The sequence below is a fragment of the Halichoerus grypus genome, chromosome 1 (assembly GCF_964656455.1).
Source record: "Halichoerus grypus chromosome 1, mHalGry1.hap1.1, whole genome shotgun sequence".
Taxonomy (NCBI): domain Eukaryota; kingdom Metazoa; phylum Chordata; class Mammalia; order Carnivora; family Phocidae; genus Halichoerus; species Halichoerus grypus.
In genome coordinates, this window is record NC_135712.1 from 46975429 (window position 1) to 47000302 (window position 24874).

The following is a 24874-nucleotide window of genomic DNA, read 5'->3' on the forward strand; positions in this document are numbered from 1 at the left end:
ACCTCCGTGTAGTCCGGCTGCCTTTACAGAAGCAGTGGCTAACATGGTATGCTGGGGAAACCAAACGCTTCCTAACTTGTTAGTGGGAAATTAAAACTTCAGAAATTTAGAAACCACAACAACAGAGGCTTATATTTTATTGTGACTACTGAGTCACACAGTTTGCCATGAGAAACAGGCTTTTAAATAGGAGCCACAAGAGTAAAATGTGAAACATTTTGATCCCTAGAGAATTCCACCCCCACCCCTTCCATTTTAGCTATAGTAAATCAGTAAATAAGGGACAAAGCGACTACGAACATTTGATAGCACTGAATAGTAGTCACAGGTCAGGGCTATTGGAGGATGAAGGCTGATGCTTGGCTTGGCTTCCTGCTGAGCAAACAATCAGATCAGGAACCACAGTGAACATCCTCCATCTACCCTTACCCACTTTTCCTAGTTCGTGAGAATGACTGATTTCTGTCTTCTCCATGATGTTTTAGAGAGCTATATAGCATGGGCCATATGTAAAGTTTAATTACAGACAGGTGGGAACATTTTAATCTAGAATTCCTTGGAATGTATATGACCATTTTTTTGTGTGGTCTGTGTTTTGCATCCCCTTGTGTGCACTGTAAAAATTAAAATTATTTTGGTCATCTAAGCCTTGTTTAATTTTCCCTGACAGTTCCAAGCATTTGGGTTAGATTTTCCTTTTCTGCCATTCCCAAGTATTGAGAAGACAGAATGCATGAACACAGAGTTTGATCTTATTTTCTCTTCTCTAAGTTGGGTTCTTTTCAGATGAATGTGTTCTAGAGAATATTAACCTTATGTAGTAAGGGGCAATTCAATCAAGATGCTACAGTGGTTAGCAGCAGACCTGCTAGAGGTGAAAGCAGTGGCCCTACACTCTGCTTCCCTTGGCTTTGGGTCTGCTGCTGATTTTGTTCCTCAGCAAGTTTCATCCATTTAGTTATGTTTATCCCTGTGAGAAATCTGTTTGTGGCAGAATTAAAGAAAAGGCTGTTGTATACCTTGTATATGTGCTATATGAATACCCATCCATTTCTGCCCTGACTATATCTGACCTTGTGATTTGAATTTCAAGAAAGGTCAAACTATTTCAGATTTGCAGTAGTTGAAAAAGTGTTTTTGCAAATACTGATTTCACTATTCTTCACTTTTAAAGTTCACTCATTCACAGCTGAAAACAAAGAAAAAAAGCAAACCCCAATTTTCAAACAACAGAAAAGCCACTTTCAGAAGAGCTGTGTATCTAATGGACAGGGAATGCTGGACCAAAATATGCTACCGACTTAGCTCTATGACTTTGCCTTATCTGCCTCTCACCTCAGCTGCAACATGGGGAAAGCTATACAATTTGATCTCTAAGGTTTACAAAGCCTTTGATAATGCTCAAATCTCAGTTCCACAGAATAAACCCCCCACAAACCTTTAAACTCCTTTCCTCCCTTTTTTGTATAGCCTTGTCTACCAATTCATATGTTAAAAATGTGTATTTTGTTTCATCAGAAGAGATTTTAGGTCCCAATGCTTCATAACTACATGGGACCTTAATTGGAATTTCATGGGATTCAGATTTATTTTTGGTTCTTTATATGTCAAGTACTGTAATTCAAGGTTATATAAGTATGCTATAAAAGTAAAGAAATAAATCTTTTCAGTGTCTGACACTTAAAATGTTATGCTAAATTTGAAAGTACACTAAAACTAAAAAAATTAACACCTATGAAGAAGTACTTAGACTCTTAGTACTTAGACTAGGATTCTTTATTGTCTGTGGCTAGGATGTGATATAAGCTCTTCAGCCAATGTTAAGATTTGTCTTACCCATTTGTTTTATTTGTGTGCCTCCCAGGCATGGTGGGACTTTTGAAGTAAAACAGGGAGATTCCAGGCTAGTTTTTTTTAATAAGCCTTTTGCTCTTTGGTCGTTTAACTACTCAGCAACTTGTTTCTTATTTCAGGTGACTAAACACCCTTTGGAAAGCTCATGTGGGTTTCTCATAAGAGGGATTCCCTTCTAGCAGGGAAATCAGAATAAAAGATAACCTCACTTTTCAGAGTAGCTGAGGTTAGGCACTAGATACATGGATTCTCTCCAAAAGGCTTAATCCTTTACTTCACTTTATGTCTGGGTATAAGAGAACATGAGCTCTTCCAGACTGCATCCTACAAAGCACCACTCTTTGGTACTAAGGCAACCCCTTGTGCCTTAACCTGGTGGAACCCTATTTATAGCTCAGATGATGATGGAGCACCATCCTGTGGGCAGACTGGCTTAACTAGAAAAATCATAGGTACCATTCACTGAGTGTCTACTATGGGTCCTGCACTGTGCCAATTGCTTTATTGTCATATTTAATCTTCATTTTAAAGAGATGATTTCCTCTCTACATAAGTCCAGGTTGTTCTGAAGGCCATATACTGGATTTAAAAACCATAGTTTGGATGCTTGGATCCTGGTTCAAGCCTTTTTTTTTTTTTTTTTTTAACCTCAGATTCCATTTCCATAGTAGACTTCCAAGGAATAAATCTGCCATCCTTTTTGGAATACTCCATTCAATAGCTTCCATTTACATTTCAGGTCCCATCTTTTCTTTGAATGTTTGTTCCCTAACTTGTCTGGCTGATGCCCCCTTTCTGAGTCCCCAAAGCCCTTATAGTTTTGTGACACAAATACTTTATATTGTTTTATACCACTTTCTAATTTGTTTTGGGATATTAATTTTGCTCTTGAACTAACTCTAAGCTCCGTGAAGGATTTAATATCTCTGTATCCCCCACATGGGTTTGAATTCAGTATGTACTTGATGACCAAATGATTGAGAGATGAGAAGAACCATTTCTTAGGGGAGCAGAACTCTTTCTTGGGCTGAATGATACCTAAAGTTCTCAGAATTTGCTCTTATTATTAGAACAGAAGAAAAAGTAAAGTTTTGTTCCTCTTGTTCCTGTCACTTCTGAGGAGGGACAACCCTTTAGTGAAATGAGGAATTCATTTGAAGACAAATTTAAATAAAGTCAAGATGGGGAAAGTCCAGCCAGAGAATCTTAACTTTGCTTGTGATTCTTTGCATCTTTACCCAGCCCAATGAATTTTATGGGATTGTAAGAAGAATCTTGTGAGGCATAATTTTAGGGGAATTGAGTGGGAACCCCAGATCACTTGACAGAATTATTCACACCTTTATCTAAAAGATCTGTCTGCCCCATTTATCTAGTTCCATGAAAGCCTAAAGGATAATATGCAACCTCAAACATAATGTATTTCTTTTAATAACATGAGTGTTTAACTATCTTGATAATAAATGAATCAATATTATTTTTAAAGAACAATTTTCCCTTTAGCCCCAAAGGATTACTTCTCTCAAAATTCCACAGAGTGATTTACGTCCTCTGCCATTTCCAGTTAACAGACTAACAAACTAAGGCTAAGGGATTTGGATAGCATCTCACTACATGGCCCTTTGTCTTTAGCAAGAAAGAACTTTCTCTGCTCTTCTCAAGCTTCTAGGCCAAGCAGCACCTTCCTTTTCTTCACATATAACAGCAGCAGTCACTTAAGTCTTGTCAGCCCAAATGTGATGAATGTTTCACATTGCTTTTATGATTTCTGCTCAGAGATTTGTTTTTTGTTTTGGTTCACTTAAAAAAGAATTTTATTAAAAAAAAGAATTTTAAAAAGAGACACAAAAACTTAGTTCACCTTTAAACTTTTGTTCCAAGACTGGTGGGCCAGGAGATACAGTAAATCTGGCAGATTTGCTTCTGTCTGAGTGCCCATATTGAAGGGCTGACCTCATCTTTGAGGCTGTTCTTGGTGCAATGATTTGGAGCTCTCACAGGCTCAAATACTACAGTTCTGTTAATCTTTTCTCTGTGCTTATAAGAGTGGACTTTTCCCCCTCACAGTCCTCCCATTTTCTTTAGTTAATTTTTCTGTAATGATATGACCAGTAGCTTATATTTTTATATAGTCTTTAGTTCCAGTTAATCAGAGTACCCTTACTGGTTACTGCTCATTATTCTATCCTTCCCCAGTATTGAGAGATGCTTATGGTGGATGAGTGTTTCCTTTTTTTAGGTTTGTGGAAGCCAAGGCTACAGGAGGCTTACCCCGGGAATAGATGGTAGAGACAAGAAGAAGAGGGCAACTTGGATTTATGAACCATTATTCCTACTCTTTAGTCTTACCATTGAGATAACACTATTTGTCCATGCCAATTTAGTATCATTGGTAAGTACACAAGCAAGCTTAAAGATTGACTCTGTTCTGGTTGGTTTTGTTTCTTCTTTAACAGTCCCACATTGTTTACCTTCACTTAATTTTTATGTACAGCTGACCTGTCTTACCTATGTTGCTTTATCAGTCTATTAAAAAAAGAACAGGGACAGGAGCATTGTGCAAGAGCTGCTGGTGATCTTAAGTCACTGTCACCAACATGGGGCCTGTGAGTGTTAGTAGGTATACCTAGGTTAGTGACATGGTATGGTGTGTGGAGAACTTAGTTGCTGGGCCTGTTGTCCTGCCTTGTGCTTAGCACAGTGCCTGAAAGATAACTCAGTCAATGTTTGCTGCTGAAGAAGAGTTATAAGCCCTAGGCTGGCTTCAAAGGTTGACATTGGAATTAGCTAACTGAAATACAGAAAAATCACTCCTTTTCTGTGAAACCTGGCAGATTCACTGAACTCCCCACAGAAACTTCAGAATCAAAGTGTATGCTTCGTAAAAGGTAATCTGCTGGTTTCTAGTTATGGCAAGGACAAGCTGTTTGGGCCCAATCCCTGCATCTTGTAGGCCTTCAGCTGAGGCACAGAGATTAGGGAAAACAGAGGAACCTACCCTTCCCTAAGGACAAAAACCACTACACTCTGCTCATCCATATTTTGCTTCCCATCCATTCCATGCCCCACAGCTATTCACCTAGTACTCTTTCACCACCTTTATTCTCATTATTTGGGGGAGGAAGTTAACGTGAGGCAGGCAGGTGGAGGTAGGCAGAGAGCAGAGAAGCATCTGATTTAGTCTGCCTACACAACAAGTAGTGTATAGTACAAAGTAGATTTCACTGTGTTGACTTCATCTGAGCCTGGTTTGTTTCCTGGTTTTTGTGTTTGTAGTCAGTTCTATGTGGTTACTTCAGATAGTGGCAGAGATTTGTTTTAGGCTACTAAACAGAATCTCGACGAAGAGGCCTTTCCTAGCCCATAGTATTCAGAAATACTCTTTTCTTAAAAAGTAAGGAGCTTCTAGGTTGTAATTTATTTGTTTGTACATTTATCCAACACCCTTCTTGTCCCAGTGACACACCTACTAACTATAGCGAGATACTTTGCCAGGTGCTAGGAATAAAGTTGGTTGCAAAACTGACCCTCAAGGTGTCGGAGACAATAGACAAATAAGTAGTTAATATGTAATTTAATGTCACGTAGCAATGCATTGTGTGAAGGAAAGTAAAGCAAGGTGTAAGTATCACCAGGAACTTATAACCTTCATTAGTTACTTCCTATGCAGTTTTTGAGAAGGTTGTTTTAAAGGCTTTGAGTCACTGATTTTTGAAAGGGAACCTAGTAGCTGGGGAGGTATGGGGAGTGTAGAATGCTTAGTGGGAAGATGCTGAGAAGAGGTCAGTTGTCAAGTTGTGGTTCAGACCTGAATGTCTTTGACACAGAGCATACATTCTTTCTGGGGAGCCACTCAGCTTCTAAGCAGAGTGGGCTTTGCCACCGGACGACCTTTAAGTACAGTTATTATTTGTTTTGTCTTCCTTTTATCACCTCCCTTCCATTGTAATAGCCTGGTTGAACTCTACTGGTTTTCACCTCCCTCCTTTCCCCTTGCCTTGTTACTGCTTATATTTATTAACAAGAACTTTGAACCTTTCTGCTTTTTTTTTAATGGATTTTATATCCAAATTAACATCTCCAGTGCCAAGACTTCTTCTGGGGCTTCTGCCCTCATCTCTTCCTTGCACTAATTTAAGGAGAAAGCAAAGGCTGTAGCCCAAGAATGCAGGGGGCTCTGGCTCTGCCTCTGAGTAACTCTGTCTCTGAGCCAAGTCACACTGTGTACATCAGTTTCTTTTGTAAGGTGAGGCATTTGGATCAGATGGCCTCCAAGGCTTCTTCCACCTATAAAGCTCTGTGGACATTCCTTGACAGAGAGAGAGACAGAGAGTGTGTGTAGACTCTCTGGGGCCTAGGGCATCCCATTGTCTGTATAGAAAAACTTACCAAGTTTCTTCTTTAAACTCCTATCTGTGGAGTTGAGTGTTTATGTTCTCTTTTACTGTTAAAACTGTCCTTTAGGCTAGAATTAGAAATTATAAACAGAAACAAGAAGTTGGGTTTGGCTACACCTTAACCTGCCCTAATGGTACACTTACACACCTATTTCTTTACATACTTCCTTATCCCCCACCACACACACACACACACACACCCTTCCTCAAGTTTATCATTAAAAAATAGTAATTGTATCTTTAAGAGTTAATCTGATTTTGGAACCAATACGGAGTAGGAATGTGAGGATGGTCAGACTGGAGATAGAACACTGCTAATGTGTTACTCTCTGTTTTTGGGGCTCAGAATTAAAACTGCTCCTGTCCTATCTTAATCTGCTAAAGCATCTGAGAGAACAAGCATGAAAAGGGAATGCTTCTCCCATATCTGAAAAAGAACCAAGGGACTTTCCTTGGAGAGTCTTTCCACTTTTGTTTTGCTCAGCTTTCCCAATCAGAGGTAATGTTAGCATAGAAGAAAGCCAGGGAGAGAGAATCTCAACTCTGCTTTTTAAGAAAAAGAGGGATGTAGGAAGGCTTACAACAGTGTTGGGATGATCCTCTAGGAATTAGTGCACCTAACATTCGAAGTAGAAACTGACCAGCACATAGTAAATGTAAGTGATTGAGTTGGTGGGCGTATAAATACTGTAGTGATGGCAGAGGCAGCCATAGAAATATTTCTTTTAAAGTGTGTGATGCTGGCTGCTTATGCAGTGTCTCTTCATCTTTAAATCCTTATTTGAAACATAATTTACAGAAACTAACCAGATTAAATTGAAGCTACATTCATAGTCAAAGACAAATAAACTTTAAAAATCTTTTAAAATTAACGATATACCCAAGAGGATAAGGTAAGATGTGTTAGATTTTTCAAATATAATGACCAGCTATGTGAACAACAGATTTCAGTACGTGAAGCAGGTTGAGAACAATATTGCTTTACATCTTCTGGTTATTATGCCACAATATCCAGTTTTTATAAATAGTTCTCTTCCTGCCTCCCTTCCTTTTCCCCTTAAAGAGGAGGCTGTATTTTTTTCTCTATTCACCTTGTAAAAGCATTCACTTTGCTCTAAAGCATTAGATATACACAGAACATGACCTAAGAAGAAAATGGAATTTTATTCTTGGTTCTCCATTTTCACTTTTTTACCTCAAAATCCATTTATTACCAAAGTCACTTTTCTGGGGAGAAGGGGCAGTAAGAACCATAAAACAAAATTCACAGCCTTTTGAGAAGGTAAATTTATGGGAATTGCAACTGGACTTGGAAATTAAGAAGTCCAAAGCTTGATCTGTGTTTTCATATTGGCTCTTTCTGTAGACTCCATCACAGCATTAGGAAAATATCACAAAAATATCAGTGCTTCACATTTAAGTTTAATTGCCATAAAAGGACAAATGAATTTGTTAAGCATAAAATTAATATTTGCTTTATTTGGAAATGTAAAAATTTACATTCATTCTATCTAAAATATTTTTTCTATCATATAGATTGTCCCAAGGACTAATGCTCATTCAGAGAGCCCACTGTGTGATAATGTATCCACAATAAATCTTGTTTAACTTTCAGTTTTAAAAGGGTCTTATGGGTGATTTGTTCTTTGAGCCATGCTTTATAGTTAATAAATGGAAAAAAGTGTGGAATATTGAAGTGTGTCATTTAAAGATGTAAAAAAATGATGCTTGCCTATTTAAAAAAAAATAAAATGCAGACCCTGGGAAACACAGCTGTTAGAGATTTAATAGAGGTTATGATTTTCAACAGTTGAGCTATAGTTTATGGTACAGATGGCACTCTGGGTATAGCTGAAACAATAACTGATGGTTTCTGTTTCCCTCCTCTTCTATCAGTTCCAAAAGAGTGGAATATCTTTTTACCAAAGTAAGAATTTTTCCATTTCCAATTAACAGCCTGTATCAAATAAACAACTTTTCTATTGCATATTTCGTACTTCACAGTGACCTGGGTGTTGGCCCCGCTTTCTTCTCATTATGGTAGGCTTCCCTAGATTTGAAATAATAGTTTTAGGGAAATCCTACTTTTCCATACTAACCTGCAGTTTACATAGCCTATCTTCAGACCAAATAACATATAATTTTTCTTTTAGAATACTGAAACCAAATCTTGCATTGCTCCAAACAAAATTAGCAAACAAAACAAAACAAAATTCCATGAAGCAAAAGTAGTAGGCACCAATATTATATGCTTTAAAATACTCAACCACAGGAATTACTAGAAACAGATAAATCCCAAATTTTGGGCATGTAGAAAATGCTGTTTCAAGTGATAAGTTAAATATAGATGCTATTTAAAAAGGGAAATAATTGTCATACATTTCTTAAATTTTATTTTACAGTATATGTTCAAACCAAATAAAGTTTGAGTGATAAATGGTTTTTTCATCTTATTCCAATGTTTTAAATGTGACATAGCATATTTTCTTTTTTAACTCTTCTGCTAATTTTTATTCTGAAAAGTAAAGTAAAATATGCAGATGTTCATCCAGGTGTTTAATTATCATATGGTAAGGGTCCATTTATAGCAATAGCCTGTTCGGGGCTTAGATGTAACTTAAAGTTCAAAATGCCACTGATTAACAAAATTCTTCTACAGGCTTTACCTTTTAAATTAGCATTTCTACTAACAAACCATTGTCCAAAATATTACTCTAGAGAAACTAGCATTATCTTTAATTTTCAGTGCAGTTTGTCATTTATCCATTGATTGGAGTTGAAGTAAAAAGTTGGAACTCAAAATTATGTTACGTCCATGTACAAATTGGCAAATGCTTTTAAGACAGATTAGAGTTTGTAAGTTTTGAAGCTTAAGTGTTCAGCTTTTTAAGTTAGATTCATCCTAATTACAAGATGTATTTCTAACAGTGTTTTTCTAGTCTTTTATATGAAGATTCACAAAGGGGAGGGAGTGAGAATCGGCACTAATAAATCCACTACCATGTGGTAGTGTTTCGCACTTCGCTCTTCTAAGACATAAGGGAATTCAAGTCCGAGGAGAGATAAGGAGATTGAGTTGTGGTATTACAATATATCTACCCCCCACCACCCTTTCCCAAAGATTTCTCAACACAGGCAGGATTCAGTTGTGGCTCACTTGGAGAGAGTATGTAATATATAGTCATCCCCCAGCACTCGTCATTTAAAATCAAATCCCGTATGTGTTTTTTTCCGTTGGAGTAAACTTTCTAAGTTCTGTGTGAGTTTAAAAAGGTTTTGAACCTAGAGTTCATTGGACGCGCTTTTCGAAACCTGTCTGCAGTTGGTGATGCTAACTTTAAAAGCCACTTACAGTCCGCCTGGTTCTCTGACAGCTATGCGCCTTGCTGGAGCTGAGCGGCTCTCCCGGGCTTACCTGAGCTGCCTGCGCCGGGGTCGGGCGGGGGCCGGAGGGGGCCGCAGTCTCGCGGCGCTGCGAGCCGGCTGTGCGCGCTCCGGGAGTCGCCCGAACAATGCGAGCGGGGCGCCGAGCGCGCCCGGCCTAAGGGCGTTACGTCACTGCGCTGCCTTATAAGGCGCTCCGCGTGTGCGGCGCGGGAGGCGGGGGCGCAGATGACAGCCGGATCCGCGGCGGCGGCGGCGGCGGCGGCGGCGGCGGTGGTGGTGGTGGTGGTGCAGCAGAGGCAATGCGCCCCAGGTCCGCCGACGCTCGGACCGTGTGAACGGACGGTCAGTCCCTGGCTCCCCGCGGAGGGGAATGGGCTGCGGGCCCGGGACGCCGGCGCCCTCCTGCCTGGCTAACCAAGTCACTGGGGGTCATGGTCAATCCTTTAGTAACTTTTCTCCCTCTGGGGCTTTAAAGCTCCTGTTATTGCTTCAGATTCTTAAATGCACATCCTGTTATTCTTATTTAAACTTTTGTAAATATATTTTTGTTACATTTGTTTTTTGGTTGCTGGGGGGAGGCGGGAGAGGGAGCCAGAAGCCTTTTTTAGTTTTTTGGATTTTTTTTTTTTTTTTTTGAGACATCCCGAGGGTGATTTAGACTTCAAACCTTCTCTTTCCTTTTTGTAAAGAGTAGGGGTCCTCAGAGGATAGTATTTTATTTCCTGATGATGTAACTACCAAACAATTCTTCAAGTGATGATGGGAAGGCCAGATGAAATCTTATTTTTTCAGTGTTTTTCCTGAAAGAACCTCCTAGTTCCTCATTTCTGCATGCCTGTGTTTTAACGAAAGTAGTTCAAACTAATGTTTATTTGTCAGGGAAAGTATTTATTTAAAAAAAATAAATGTTTTATGCTGTACTTTCAAGACAAAGTGTAAAAATAGAACTTCAGGACCAGTTTTAATCCATTTGTTCTCTTCTAGCAAACAAAGACATGAGAAGAAAAAAGAAACTGATCAAATATGACTGAATTAAGCCTCTAGTATAGGGCAGATTTGCTTTTAAAAATTCTTTTTCTGGGAAATGAGAATTAGCCTCCTAATTATTTTGCACATTAGTAAGAGAAGTAATCTCTGAAGTTCTAACCAACTAGGTGAATCTGCTAAGTAAATTAGGGATGTGGCTGCCTTATTTGCAAGCTTCAAATGAATTGAGTAGTTTTAATGACTTGAGTCTATTTAACTTTTTAAATAAACATTAAAATAGGATTGCTTCCTATTATGATGTACATAGGTTTATAGAACTACTGTTTTCATATGTTTTGTCAAACAGAAATAATGAAAGCAGTTTGTTTCTTTTCCTTAGTTTGGAGTAGAGAAAGGCTGGTTGCAGAGAATATATAGTTAGTGAAAATGGTGAAAAAAATATACAGGGCACAAAAACGTGTGTCATCTTTGCTAAACTGTGGGCTCACTTTGATAGTTCTTCTATATCACTCTCTACTGAGAAGCCTGTTAAACTTCTGCTTTTTATATATACTGTTTTGAGAAACCAATGACTGTACCCTTCCACTGAGCCTAAAATTTAATATTTGATTTACACTTTCATATTAACATTTTAGATATTGGTTTGTTAGTTTTGTTATCCTACCTTATAGTTGTGAAGTGTGGTTGAATCTTTTTAGTCTCCTGTACTTGCCCTGTACTTATTAAACATGTTTTTAAGGCTCTTATGCTAGATTTGATTCATTCAATGAGATAAAATGATTGTTGGAAAGTTGCATAAACACCTGCATCTCAGCTTCAAACTGGTGACAAAGTATCTTTACCCAAAGCCAGCATTTTTGTAACTGGTTTTGCCTCCTATCCCCTCTGATAGGTACAGAGGTTTCCTAACATTGGACTATTTTATTTCTTTCCCACATTTTTGTACTCATGCTTTGCATTTATTTCCATATTTTTGATTTCCCACTTCCCCTGTAAAATATGTCAGCATTATTTCCTCCTTTTCTTTAACTGTAGTAGCTGAAGAACAGAGAAATTAAGTGGATACAACACTTGTCTAGGGTTATGAAGCAAGAGAAAAGAGGATTAGAACTCCTTATGTGCCTTGCCTGGTGCTATGTTACTCCCTGAAGCAGTGATCTCTGACCCAGCTATGACTCAGCATTCCGACTGAGATCACCATATATACCACTCTTCAGGAACCAGTTTAACATTTGTTGAGCTTTTTAGTTCATGCTAGTCACTGTGCTTAGTGTTCTACAAGTACTCCATCATTGTAACGTGGTATTAGTCATACTTTTCAGATGAAGAAACACATTTGGAAGGGCAAAATGGCTTGACCAAGGTCATACTGCTAATAAGTAACAAATGTAGTGATTTGAACCAGTGTTTATGAATACAGCTTTAGTCTTCTCTTAATGGTTTGCTCAGAATCTCTCAGAAGTGTTAGTTAAAAAAATGCTCAGATTTGGTTGAGAAGTTTCTATCCTTATTTTCCAGACTGAATGTTAAACTAGGAAAACCAAGACTGACCTTTGCAGGCCACCCACCAGAGCCACCCTGATTATGCGCTGAATAACCCTAGGGAGGTCGTTCATATTGGAGACATCATGGATTTGTATATAAGACTAAGACTATTTGTATATAAGCTAAGACAGCTTTTTTGAAGATGTTGGCAACATGTTTTGGTCAAATAAAATTAGAATAATATGACAGTTTTCCAACAGATGAAAGTCAAGGGTCTTGAGCAGGGGGGATGTTTATCTGACACAAGAGCACCCCAGTTCTTGTTTGGAAACTCCAACCGGCCATTGGTATTATGTTCTATTGGCCACAGGAGTCTGCAAGTAGACTTTTATTTCCTTTTCCCTTCCTATGAACATTCTCTTTGAGATGTAATTTTTGTTTTCTGGGCTTCTGACATGTATTTAACAAAAGAATGGAGTTATGACCACTGTGCCTCAGTCTTGGCTGAGAAAATTTTACTTCCTTTTTTACTGAAAATTTTATTGTCCAATTGCTATATGACTCTTCTTATTTTATAATCCAAAATTTCCTACAAATAATTATAACTACAAATTAAAGTCCTTCTATAATGAGTAATTTAAATTTATGATCTAAATCAGCAGTAGCTTTAAGTTGTTATTTGGAAATGGTTCAAAGGAATTTTTCTACCAATCTAATTGCTTTCTAATGAGGAAGAAGGGTTTGTAGGCAACAAGGGTGGAAACTAGAATATATCGATTAAATTGAATTATACGAATCACTCTTGTTAGATAGTCAAAACCAGTTGAATATCAGCAATTTCCCGTGGTTCAAGCTAATGCCAGGAGTTCAATACAGTGACCACAAAAACCGATGTTATTAGCAATGTACACAATATTGTCATTTAACTGTTTAAAAATACCATTAACATGTTACCAAGAATGTCAAAGCCAGTTTCTCTTTGTGAAATGACTACTCTTTCTTTCATGCCCTGTCTCCCTGCCTTTGTTTCTTCTTGTGACTGGTGAAGTCTTTTAGTCATCCAAATAAGTGCAAGAGAAGCAGTATTCATAATTAACTGCACCTTTCTTCCCAGCTGCCCCCAATTTTCACTAATGCTTCTTTCATCAGTTAAGGGGTGATGTGCACCGCTCCCTGGAAGCTCTGTTGGAATTTATGGGATAGTAACACTAACTTTTGAGTGTGATATGTTTGCTCCTTTGCATCTATAAAATAGTGTATGTGAAAACACTATAACACACAAAGGAAAACAATTCTTATCACAGGCATAGTCCTATATGAGAAGCTGAGCGTAGTGGGGACAGATCCAGGGTGGCATGGGGAAAAGTTCTGTAGGCTTGCGTTACATTAGGCTGCAGTTGGATTAGCCAGAGTGTGAGCCTTTGGCATTAAAGTATTCCACCTCAGGGAACATTCTGATACCTCACTGGCAGGCTTCTTGCAAAGCAGCTTTGTCTGTGACCCTTGGGCTAGCCTGCCATGTATCCAGTGCTGATCTCTCCTCTGCTGCTACACAACTTAAGACGAAGGGACTGAGCACCACCGGTGGGCAGCTATAGAACGTAGAGCCAAAAAGGATGTCTCAGGGCAAAAGCACCTTCTCTCCATGCCAATAACAATCACTTTCCTTTTTTTCTTTTTTTTTTAAGAGCATTTTATTTTATTTTTTTAAGTAAGCTCCATGCGCAATTTAGGGCTTGAAATCACAACCCTGAGATTAAGAGTCACACTACCCACAGAGCCAGCCAGGCACTCTGAACAATCAGTTTTCTAACCTGTTCCTTTCACTCTTCTTTCTGTTGCCCAGGTGTCTTCTGCCTAGTTTTGTACACATAAGTGCCCACACAAGGGGCGCCTGGGTGGCTCAGTTGGTTGAGTGTCTGCCTTCAGCTTGGGTAATGATCCCAAGGTCTTGGGATGGAGCCCCGTGTCCTCGGGCTCATCGTCATGGTCGTCGTCGTCGTTGTCGTGGGGCTTCCTACTCGGGAGCCTGTTTCTCCTTCCCCTCTGCTCCCCCTGCTTCTGCTCTCTCTCTCTCTCTCTCTGTCAAATAAATAAATAATCTTTAAAAAAAAAAATAAGCGCCCACACAAAACCTACCGCATCTCCAGGCAGCACACAGCACGTGCACTGCGCACCTAGAGCCTTCCACCAACAATTAATGGGTTACAGTGAACCTGGATTTGCATAGAGATCCACTTGCTCTTATCTGCAACCCAAATCTCCTGTCCTCTGTAGTCCTCTGAAGTCCAGAAGCCCTTCAACTATTCCTATTCATACTTCAGCTGACTTTGATTTTACAACAGGGACTAAAGCCCTTGAGAGCAAACTCAGGCTGATTATAGCAACAATGTCAGTGGTAATACAGTAGTAATACTAGAGAATGAGAAGCCTGTTATTAAGATGATTTTTTGTGGCTTTGAAAATCAATTTTAGAACAGTTCAATGCCCATGATAATTTGGAAAATGCAGAAAAGTAGAAAAGACATTTTACATCTAGCCCTACCTCGTGAATACTGCCAACTATTAACAGTTAGAGGTACAATTGACCCTTAAACAGGCTTGAACTGCATGAGTCCACTTATATGCAGACTTTTTACAGTGCAGTACTGTAAGTATATTTTCTTTATGATTTTATTAATAATATATTTTTCTTTAACATACTTTATCACAAGAATACAATATATAATATGGGTACAAAATATGTGTTAATTATTTATGTTATTAGTAAGGCTTCTGTTCAATGGTAGGTTATTAGTAATTAAGTTTTGGGGAGACAAATTTATATGCAGATTTTTGACTGCACAGGATTTGGTGCCCCTAATCCCCACATTGTTTAAGGGTCAACCACACTATGTTCCCTTTTAGTCTTTTTATAAACATTTATAAAACATCTGTGTTTTCCCACTATGGGCCATATATGCATATTGTGTCTTTTTATCTTTATATATTTTAATCATGTTCATTGCTTTTCTGTAGACAGTGGGTCATTTAAAAGCAATTTGCATATTGTCCCTAGAAATGGTGGTCACAAAGCCAACCACTACCTGATGTCCCACTGGCAGTGCTATAGTTTTTGTTCCTCAACAAGTGAAGCAGCAAAGTCTACATTTAATAGAGACTCTCCTGTTGATCCAGGAACCTCCTGTTCTTGGTTTACATCGGATGCTATGACTTGGCTATGGGTCTCCAGTGAGCGTGCCAGTAGGTGAGCAGAATGACTTGGAGAGAATGAAGAATTGATAATATGACGCCACTACAATTATTAAATGGGAAGCTGGAAAAGCCTGCTATTTAGGTCCAGTCCATTTGCTTATTTATTTCTGCAAACATTTTGTGTTTCCTTGGTAACTAGTAATAGTTTTGAGAAACTGTTAAACTCACAAGTATTACTGCAGGAGTAAAAAAATCCTCGAATCACAGAAATTAGAGACAGAAAAGACCTATTAGGTCATATTTTTTGTCCCCTGCCAGTACAGATTGTTCTCAGCACTTTGTCCAGTCCCTCTTTAAAGGGACCTTGTCTAATAGTTTGTATCTCATGTTTTTTTTTTTTTAAGTAGTTCATTTTTAAAGAAAATAGTCCAACAGAATATAATTGTGGAGCTTGATTTCAGGCTAAATATTTATAGAGAAAGACCTATGGGTTCAAAGTACAGTTGAACAGGTTTTATGTTGGGAGTTACTGGTATAGTTTAGGATGTCATTGGAATAGTTGGCTAAGGGTGAAAAACTGATGGGTAAGTTGACTTTATATGTTTTCTTTTATCATCGGAAACTCAAATATAGCAACACATGAGGATAAACTTTTAATATAAACTCATTGAAATGGGTCTAGAAGGCCTGAGAAAATAAAGCATTTAGGAAGTAAAGTTAGAGTAAATGGCTCATTCCAAGATTGTATTTATGAAAGAGACATTTTTATACTCTCCCTTCCTGTCACCAAAGCTGCTTTGTCCATTATTTACAGTTAATTATTGCTTGATGTGAAGATGGCTTCTAGCTGTAAAATCCCCTCCCTCAGTCAAGTAACTTCTTCCAAACCCCAGAAGGACAGAATAAAACTGCCTCATAGAGCAGTCACTGGTGGTGGTATAGACTGAAGGCTTCAAATCCCTGTATTATGGCTGAAGATGTCTTCACTGGGAAAAATGATGAACACGTAAAGAAATAAGAAATGTGCTTTGAGTTTTATTTTGAAGGATGATCGTTTCATAAAAGCGCATTTTAGAGTGTAAAAGGCCTTAGAAAATACTTACTTTACTTATTGCCATCCCTTGTCCCCCCTTTTTAAATAGATAGGATAATTGGATCTCAGAGAGGTTAAAGGACTTGTCCTGAGGTCAAAAGTAAATTGGTGACCCAGCCAACTATGTTTTACAGGTCTGCATATCTCTTTTGGGAAACATGAAGAATCAAAAATGGCTTAATTAAACAATGTAATTAGAACTGTCAGACTATGTCTGAAATTATAATTAATATTAGAATAATTTACCTAGGTTTATACTAACTACAGAAATAGTTTGGAGCATTAATGAGCTAGTTATCCACTTTGTGGGTGAAAAGTACAATATTTTTGTTGCATTTCTTTTAAATTGAAGATCTATGTATGGCTGGTAGTCAACTCAAGCCACTAAGATTGGCCATGGGTTGACAGCTCCAGCCAAAAATTTAATGGAGAGATCTGAACTTTTAATATTAATTCTGTGCTCTCATTTAACACCATTGTCTTGCATACATGCCAAAGGGTCATTCTGTACATGAGAAATAATATTACAATTTATGTTACTAGACATTTACATCATAAAATGCAGGTGGAAGGGATGTCGAAAGTCTTGTGTTCACCCTTAGATTGAATTCTCTCTTGAGTGAGAACTTCAACTTTCTTACCAGGAGTTGGTGCTTGCACGTCCAGTTGTCATTAGTCAGTACGGAATAGCTCCAGGGATTTTTTACTTCCCCAACAAGTCCATTCCATTCCAAACTGAAAACCAGCTTCCTCTAACTTCTACTGACTATTCCTGGTCTTTCCAGGGAGTCATATTGAATAAATACATTGCTTTGACATGAGGGTGTTTTAAATATTTGAAGACAATTTGTCCTGCATCTTAAACTGTTCCTATTTTTATAATTTGAGTCTTTTCATACTCTATTTCTAAAAGTTTGGTGCTCAGAATGAACAAATTACTTCAGTATATCAGGATTATTTTCCCCTTTACAGACTTTGTGTAAAGTGTTTTGCGTTTTCCTAGCATTTTCTGGTAACCATATCAGATTACTGTGTCATTGAGCTTACCGATCACCAGCCTCCTAATGACCAACTACATACCTAAATATTTTCATCATGTACTGCTTCTATGTACTCCTTCTGTCCTCTGCTGGTTTTGTTTGTATTACATCTTTGTTATAATAACAACAATAGTAGATGACACATTTAATGTTTAATAGATGCCATGCAATATATGTTTTACATATGATATCAACTTTGATCCACATAGTGACCCTGCGGGATAGATAACTGAGGAACAGAGAGATTAAGTAGCCTGTCCAACATCAGAGCTAGTAAATAGTGGCACCAGGGTTTGAGTTGTAGACTGACTTCAGCAAACTCTGGTAGAAATCATATTCAGTGTCTTGTAGTAGGATTTGAACTTAGGGGATAAACACTATAACACAGAGGCACAGAACTTTGTATCTCTCTTATCTGCCACCTAGTTCATTGGGCTTGCACTATGGGATGGTGGAGTGAGAATAGATCTTGGAGAAAATCTGGTCAGCCACCTCATCTTATAGTTCATATAAGTGAAAGCCACACTGTGCAGTATTCTGTTCAGGGATACCCAGTTGGGGCAGAGCTCAGGACAGAATATGGTGCCTTTTCTACTACAGAACTCGAAAATATTTCTGCTTTGTACAATTTTCTCTCTCTCCTCTCCTCCTCTTCCCTCCCTCCCATCCTCCCTCCCTCCTTTCCTTCCTTCCTCCCTCCTTTCATTCCTTCCTCCCTCCTTTCCATCCTTCCTTCCTTCCTTCCTTCCTTCCTCCCTTCCTTCCTTCCTTCCTTCCTTCCTTCCTTCCTTCCTTCCTTCCTTCCTTCCTTCCTTCTTCTCTCCCTCTCTAATTATTTATGGCACTATAAGCATTAAAACAACAATAACATTAATAGAATCCACATTGAAAGGATCACTTAAAATCCTGTCATACCATGTTTTAAACTTTTTTCATTTATTGCCAACTTTTGAATCTATAAGTTCTTTATGTTTTTAGATTATGACATAAATTTAAGACTTTTATCAAACATATTCTCAATCCTCTGATTTAAGTTCACAGCTCAAATATGCCACTTATATAAAGAAGATCCAGGGAATGGGAAGGAAAAGGAAGGAATTGCTGCCATTTATTGAGAGCCTACTATGTGCCAATCACTCTGCCTTGCCCTCTGCTTTGATATCTCAAAGCTCCTTCCTGGACTTTTTGAGATTTTGTGTGAGGGCTGGAACAGTAATACTCCACACAGAGTAGACATTCCATAAACCTGATGAATGAGGATAAATTTGGATTCATCCAGCAGGAGATGGATCCAGCAAGAGAAAGAGGTAATGATCGTTCATTACCTGACTACTTCCATTCATTGACTGTTACCTTTTGATTCATTTTATGTGCCATTTATTTCATAGCTCTATTGAGACAAATGCATGTGAAAGATGCTATTTACAGTGATAGATTATATCCTTGTGCTTTTAAATCAAGTGAATACTAATTAAGTCTTGATCTAGAAACTATTCTTTCTTTCATTTAATCAAGTTTCTTTAATTCTCTTGACCATAAATATTATTTGCTAAGGAAATTTCCCCTTGGGGTATATTTAACCATGAAAATGAGAAAAACTTTGTCATGATACTGCTCTGACAGCCCACGGACTTGAGGAATAAAAGCTTCAAGAGCAGAGTCCCTTCTCAAGCAATCAGTTATGGCCTAACAGTAGCTTCTTGGCAAATCATAACTTAAAATAGTGCTGATTGCTTTTTAAACATAATGAATACTGCTCCAGGTGAGTTTTAAAACTTTCAGTTATTCCAAATGGTTACTGCCCTAGTGATGCCAGAATGTCTAAGTCCCAACCCATTTATTAGCACTGGGAAACTCGAGAATCTGTTCAACTGTTAATCAGTCAACTGATGTTGACTCTCAGTGACCTCAAATTTAGACTCTGAGATTTGTATTCAAGTGCTGATGTACTCTGATAAGATTGACAGAAGTATAGGTTTATCATATTATTGATTGCTAATTTGTGTCATTACTGTGCCATTTAGGGTGTGCTATAAATTAATTTTTAAGTATATCTTATAATTATCTTATAAATAACCCAGTTACATTTCATCATCTTACCTTTTTTTTGCGGAAATTAAGAGTTCTTTGTTGAATGCAAGGGTTTAAAATTTAGCAGGAGTTCATAAACTTAAATTTGGCATTTCTTTCTTTTTCTAAATATATAATAGACTCAAAATAGGAAAGTGGCTTAGGTCTCACTTCACCTCTGAGAGGTGCTGACTTTTGGTTAAAACAGTCTCCATCCATGCATGCATGTATGCATCCATCTATCCATCCATCCATTTGTCCTCTATCTATGGCTACCATTTACTAAAAACCTATGGAACAGATGTCTAACTCTTTTTCTTTCTTCCCTCCTCCCTGCTCAACACACACACACACACACACACACACACACACACACACATTATACATGTACACATGCAGGCTTTCATGTACACTCACCAACAATTACAAGAGGAAATGAAAAACAGTGGAACTCAACTGTTTAGATCAGGAATGGGAATCTATTCACCAAAGGCTAAGTGGAATATCTTTTCATCTAGTCATGGTGACCTTCAATAACTAATAGCACTTTTTGTGCATGAGGATTATCAGCAGTCATTTATGCCAATATGTTAGTAGTAGGATAGGTGGGAGGCTGATTGGCATTGATGCATGGCTTCCACTTGTACAACATTTAAAAACATTTATGCTCTCAAGAAGATAAAAAGGCTCGTATTCTTCAATTAGGTAGTGCCAATGAGAAAATATTATTAAAATTCCTGGAGAAAAAAAAAACACCTTTGTTCATAATATTTGTTTATTGCAATGTAATTAAGTAGGTAAAAAAGATACAATATTTTCCTTTCTTAATTGAAGAAAGTGGAATATTTAAAGGGAATAGTCTGTGTGTGTGTGTGTGTGAGTGTGAGTGTGTGGTATGATTTATAGTTATACAAGAGTTAGGCCTAAGGACATCTGGGTGGCTCAGTCGTTAAGCGTCTGCCTTTGGTTCAGGTCATGATCCCAGGGTCCTGGGATCAAGCCCCACATCGGGCTCCCTGCTCCTCCCACTCCCACTCCTCCTGCTTGTGTTCCTGCTCTCGCTATCTTTCTCTCTGTCAAATAAATAAATAAAATCTTTAAAAAAAAAAAAAAAAGAGTTAGGCCTAGACTGCATCTATTATATTCTTTCAAGAGGCACTCAGCAACTATTTTTTGAGCATCTTCTGTGTCTATTTATCACTATGCTGAGTTCATGGCAAGGGAGGCAGAGAAGATAAAGCATGACCCTACCCAGATTTTGATGGGTAGATAAACAAGTGAACAAAAGCCAAAAAACAATTAACATTAAGTTGGGATGCTATGTTTGGTGAAGGAAGAATTTTTGTAAAAGTATGTTAGGCCTAGAAATATCTGGAAGGTCTTCATAACAGAGGTTAAAGTTCATCTGGACCTTGAAGGGTAATTAAAAAATTCCAGGAAGGAGAGTGGTAGAGCAAAGGAACCCTGGATTGAATGGCGTCACTGATTGGCTCTTGTTGAGCAGTGCTGACCCTCTACAGGCAGTTGTGCAAGTGGTAGATATTGCAGCCCTGGAGGGGAGGGTGATCACATAAGATGGGGCCAGACTATAAATGGGTCTTATAATTCAAGCAGTGTGGTTTGGATTTCAACTTAATATTATAGACAGCAAGGTGCCATTGGCAGTTTTTTAGCAGTTGAGTAATATATTGAAAGCAATTTTAAATGAATCATGACATTGTTAATTCTTTTTCAATTGTATATTGAAGTATAATATATAAATATAAATACATAATAGAATCAGGAGTGCTCCAACCATGTCATATAATAATGCTTCTTTTAGGTATAATCTTTGGAGAACTGAGGGTATGGAACAGCCTTTATTGAAACATTTAAAAGCCTTCTCTGAAAATCAAAATAAAACAGATACATGATGTTTTAATTAAGATAATTTATTTTAGTCTTACTAAATATTAGAATGGCTGTTCAAATAATGACTCTTTAAGCCATTTACTTGACTAGTAATAATTTATCAAAGATTCTTCCCAGAAAACGTCAGTAGTTGGGTAAAGATCTTCCAGGGCTGCTTATATCACACACACACACACATATAAACTCTGAATATGAATCACTGAATGAATGAATGAATTGATTTGTTTCCTTGTTCATTCATTTTAATGATGTTCTTTGCAGAGGCACCTTGTATGATCCATTACTGAAAATGGAGGGAGGATCTTTATGTTTTAGGTACACCTTCTTAACTATTTAGCTATCAGCAGTTTTATTTGGATGATAAAGTTGAGAAAAGAATCTTCTCAGAATGCTTTTTGTTGAAACAGACACTTTTTCATCTTCTAAGGAAAGAAATTTTTATTGTTTTCATTGGGTCAGTTTCAGTGTTTCATAAATTTTATTACTTAGAATAGCTGTGCTAAGAACTGTAGTTTGTTCCTGCTACCTCATGATTTTATTGGGCTTTCATCTTTCTCTTGGGTTCATGAATTATTTAGAATTGCTTCTTAATTTTTAAACATGTATTTTTGGGTAGAGAGAGAGATCTCTTTATCACTCATTACGTTATGGTCAGAAAATATAGTCAGTGTGTTATCTACCTTTTGAAGTTTTTTAAGATTTGCCTTATGGTCTCACTGAGTGGTTAGTTTTTTACAAGTTCCCTATCTGCTTGAAGAAGAGTGTAGTGTGTATTCTGTATGAATTAAGAACAATGTTATCTATGTAGATAAAGCTTACTTATTGTGTTGTTAGAATCTTCTGCAATCTGATTTTTGATTGCTTGACTTAGAAATGGGATTTCTTTATATTATATAATGACTCTTTATAGATCTTTCCACCTTAAAGTCCTTTTTGTCTCATACACATAGCTGTGTAACCTTTCTTTTAGTTAGTAGTTGCCTGATGATATCTTTTTTCCAACCTCTTTTCAGCTTTACTATATTCTTATGTTCCAGTGAGTCACTTATAAACTGCATGCAGTTGGGAATTATTGTTAGAATTGTTTTAATCCAGTATGACAATCTTTGTCTTTTAACATGACTATTTCATTTGTATTACAGTGATTATTGACTTATTTGGGCTTACTTTTGCCATCTTATTTGATGGTTCTATTTTTTACCATCTTTTTTGCTGTTGTTGTTTTATTTCTTAGCTTCTTTTGAATTTTATTTTTATTTATTTTCTCCCTTTCTACTTTGAAAGTTACACACTATCCCTTTTCTATTAGAAATTAATTGGCCTATAAATTCTACCTCACAAGTTAAAGTTATCAGTCTAAAGCTGATCAGCATTTTAATCCTTCTCCAAAAATTTTAATCATTTCAGAACACTTTAATTCTGAATATACCCTCCTGATTTATAAATTACTTGTCTTACGTTGTCTTATATTTTAGTTTCTTTTTTAATTCCTTAAGATTTTATCATCATCTTTTATTATTATTTTAGTCAATGTTGGTTTAGATGAACCAACATATTTACCACTTTCTTTCCTCATCATTCCTTCTTTTATTCCAGACTTCCATCTGGGATCACTTTCCTTCAATCTGAATGCATACTTTTTGAAGTTCCTTTAGTGGAAGTCTGCTCTTTGCACACTCTCTTTTTATTTATTTGAATGTCTTTATTTGACCCTTGTTCTTAGGAAGATTTTTACTGAGTGGAAACTTCAGGTTGATACTGTTTTCTGTCAGCACATTGAAGATATTATTCCACTTACTTCTGGCTTCCCGTGTTAATGTTGAAAAGTCAGTCATTGATCTGCGTGTCATTCCTATTCTCTCTGGCTGCTTTTTTTGATTTTGCCTTTGTCTTTGATATTCTGCAATTTCATTATGATGTACTTAAGTACAGATTTCTTTTGTCCTTTCTGGGTTTCATTGAGATTCCTGAATCCATGGGTTGGTATCTTTCTTAAGTTCTAGAAAATTGTCAGCCAATGTTAACTTGACAAATATAGCTTCTGAATAATTTTTTTCTTTCTTTACCTTGTAAAACTGAGACACGTGTTAGTCTGTCTTACTCTGTTCCTCATATCCCTTGACTACTCTTTCAGTTGTTTTATTTCTTTAGCTCTCTTGGCTGCGTTTTGTAATTTCTTCAGATTTTTCTTCTAGTTCAGTAATTCTCATTGCTGATATGCAATTATATTTTTTCAATTCCAAAAGTTGCACTTTTTTTTCTAATTTGTTTAGTCTTTTGTAGTCTGTTACTTTTCTAAGCAGAAATTTCTAACTAGAAATTTTAATCCCTTTTTTATCTTCAACATATTAAGTATGTTTTACATGCTGTCTGGTAATTTAGATATCCGAAATCCTTTATTAGCAGCTCCGATTCTGCTGTCATTTCTTTGGCTTTCAGTCATTGTGCATTATTTTTTAGTGTGTTTTCAGATTTTAAAATATGAACCCATATATTAGAACTCTATTTGCAGGAATTCTTTGAACCCTGGGTTGAAGGTGGCTTTCTCTAGGGAGGATTTACATTTGTTTTTGCCAGATGCCAGGGGGTATTTTCAGCCTAGAATCTCTAGAGCAAGGTTTTTTGTTTTTTGTTTTTGGACCACCCAGTTAGTATCAATTTGGGCTGCCAGTTCTCGTATGGGCTAACTTGTTATTATAAATTCTCAGTGGAGTTTATTTCTCCCCTTACTCCAAATGCCATAGTTCAAGGAAAGCAGTTTTCCTTACAGTGCCTAGAAGTTAATTTTGTTTCTAAGTCACCTTTACATTCATGGTTTAACTTTTTGCAATCTGGCTTTATGTAGGGTTGGGAGGACCCTAGGCTTTGTCAACAAACTCTGTGCCCTCTGCTGCCATAAAAACTAAAATATAAGTTTACAGAATTGAAAAAATGCTCTCAAAGCAATAGCTGTTACTTTACTTACCTTGCTGAGTTTTCACTTTTATTCAATCTTTAACCTTTGAATATTCCTTAATAACTTGCTGTCTCAAGGATGTATATTTTTAAATATTCTATTCATTTTACTTAACCTTGGGTGTTTTGGTGGTGGTGGTATTGTTTTGGAGGTTTTTTTAGTGAGACAAGAGCTTAGAGTAGCTAATCAGTTTCAACATTGGAATTGGACATTAGCACAATATAATCTAATAGTGAAAAACAACCTGAAAACGATGTAGGAAATATTTCAGATTGATATGTTAGAGCCACTTGTTTGTTCCTTTATGCTAAGAAATGGAGTTTTATCTTACCTCAGCATTTCTATTCACTGTTCAGTGTACTAATTGGCTACCAACGATTTTTCAGATGCCAAATAATATAAACATTGTCTCAAATATAAGCTCAATTTTTAGCAAAACATTTTAAGTTTTAGTCTTTGTTAGGTCCATACATTAATAGGAACATAGGTCTTCTGTCTA

The 24874-nt window shown here is 37.2% G+C and overlaps 3 protein-coding genes across 10 annotated transcripts in view; 1 reads left to right on the forward strand and 2 right to left on the reverse strand.

The window, feature by feature from the left end:
• The window catches only part of FILIP1L (filamin A interacting protein 1 like), a 32192-nt gene extending 22394 nt beyond the window's left edge, over positions 1-9798 (reverse strand). The window contains exon 1 of one of the 2 annotated variants that reach the window (XM_078063984.1): positions 9667-9798. The gene's annotated coding sequence lies outside the window, so the exon portion shown is untranslated. Of the gene's footprint in view, positions 1-9603 lie in introns of both variants that reach the window. The other variant, XM_078064022.1, reaches the window with a different exon arrangement.
• The window catches only part of CMSS1 (cms1 ribosomal small subunit homolog), a 373552-nt gene that overhangs the window by 49349 nt on the left and 299329 nt on the right, over positions 1-24874 (forward strand). The gene's annotated exons all lie outside the window — the stretch shown is intronic.
• LOC118546771 (filamin A-interacting protein 1-like) overlaps positions 1-24874 on the reverse strand; it is a 111688-nt gene that overhangs the window by 43442 nt on the left and 43372 nt on the right. The window lies entirely within an intron of this gene.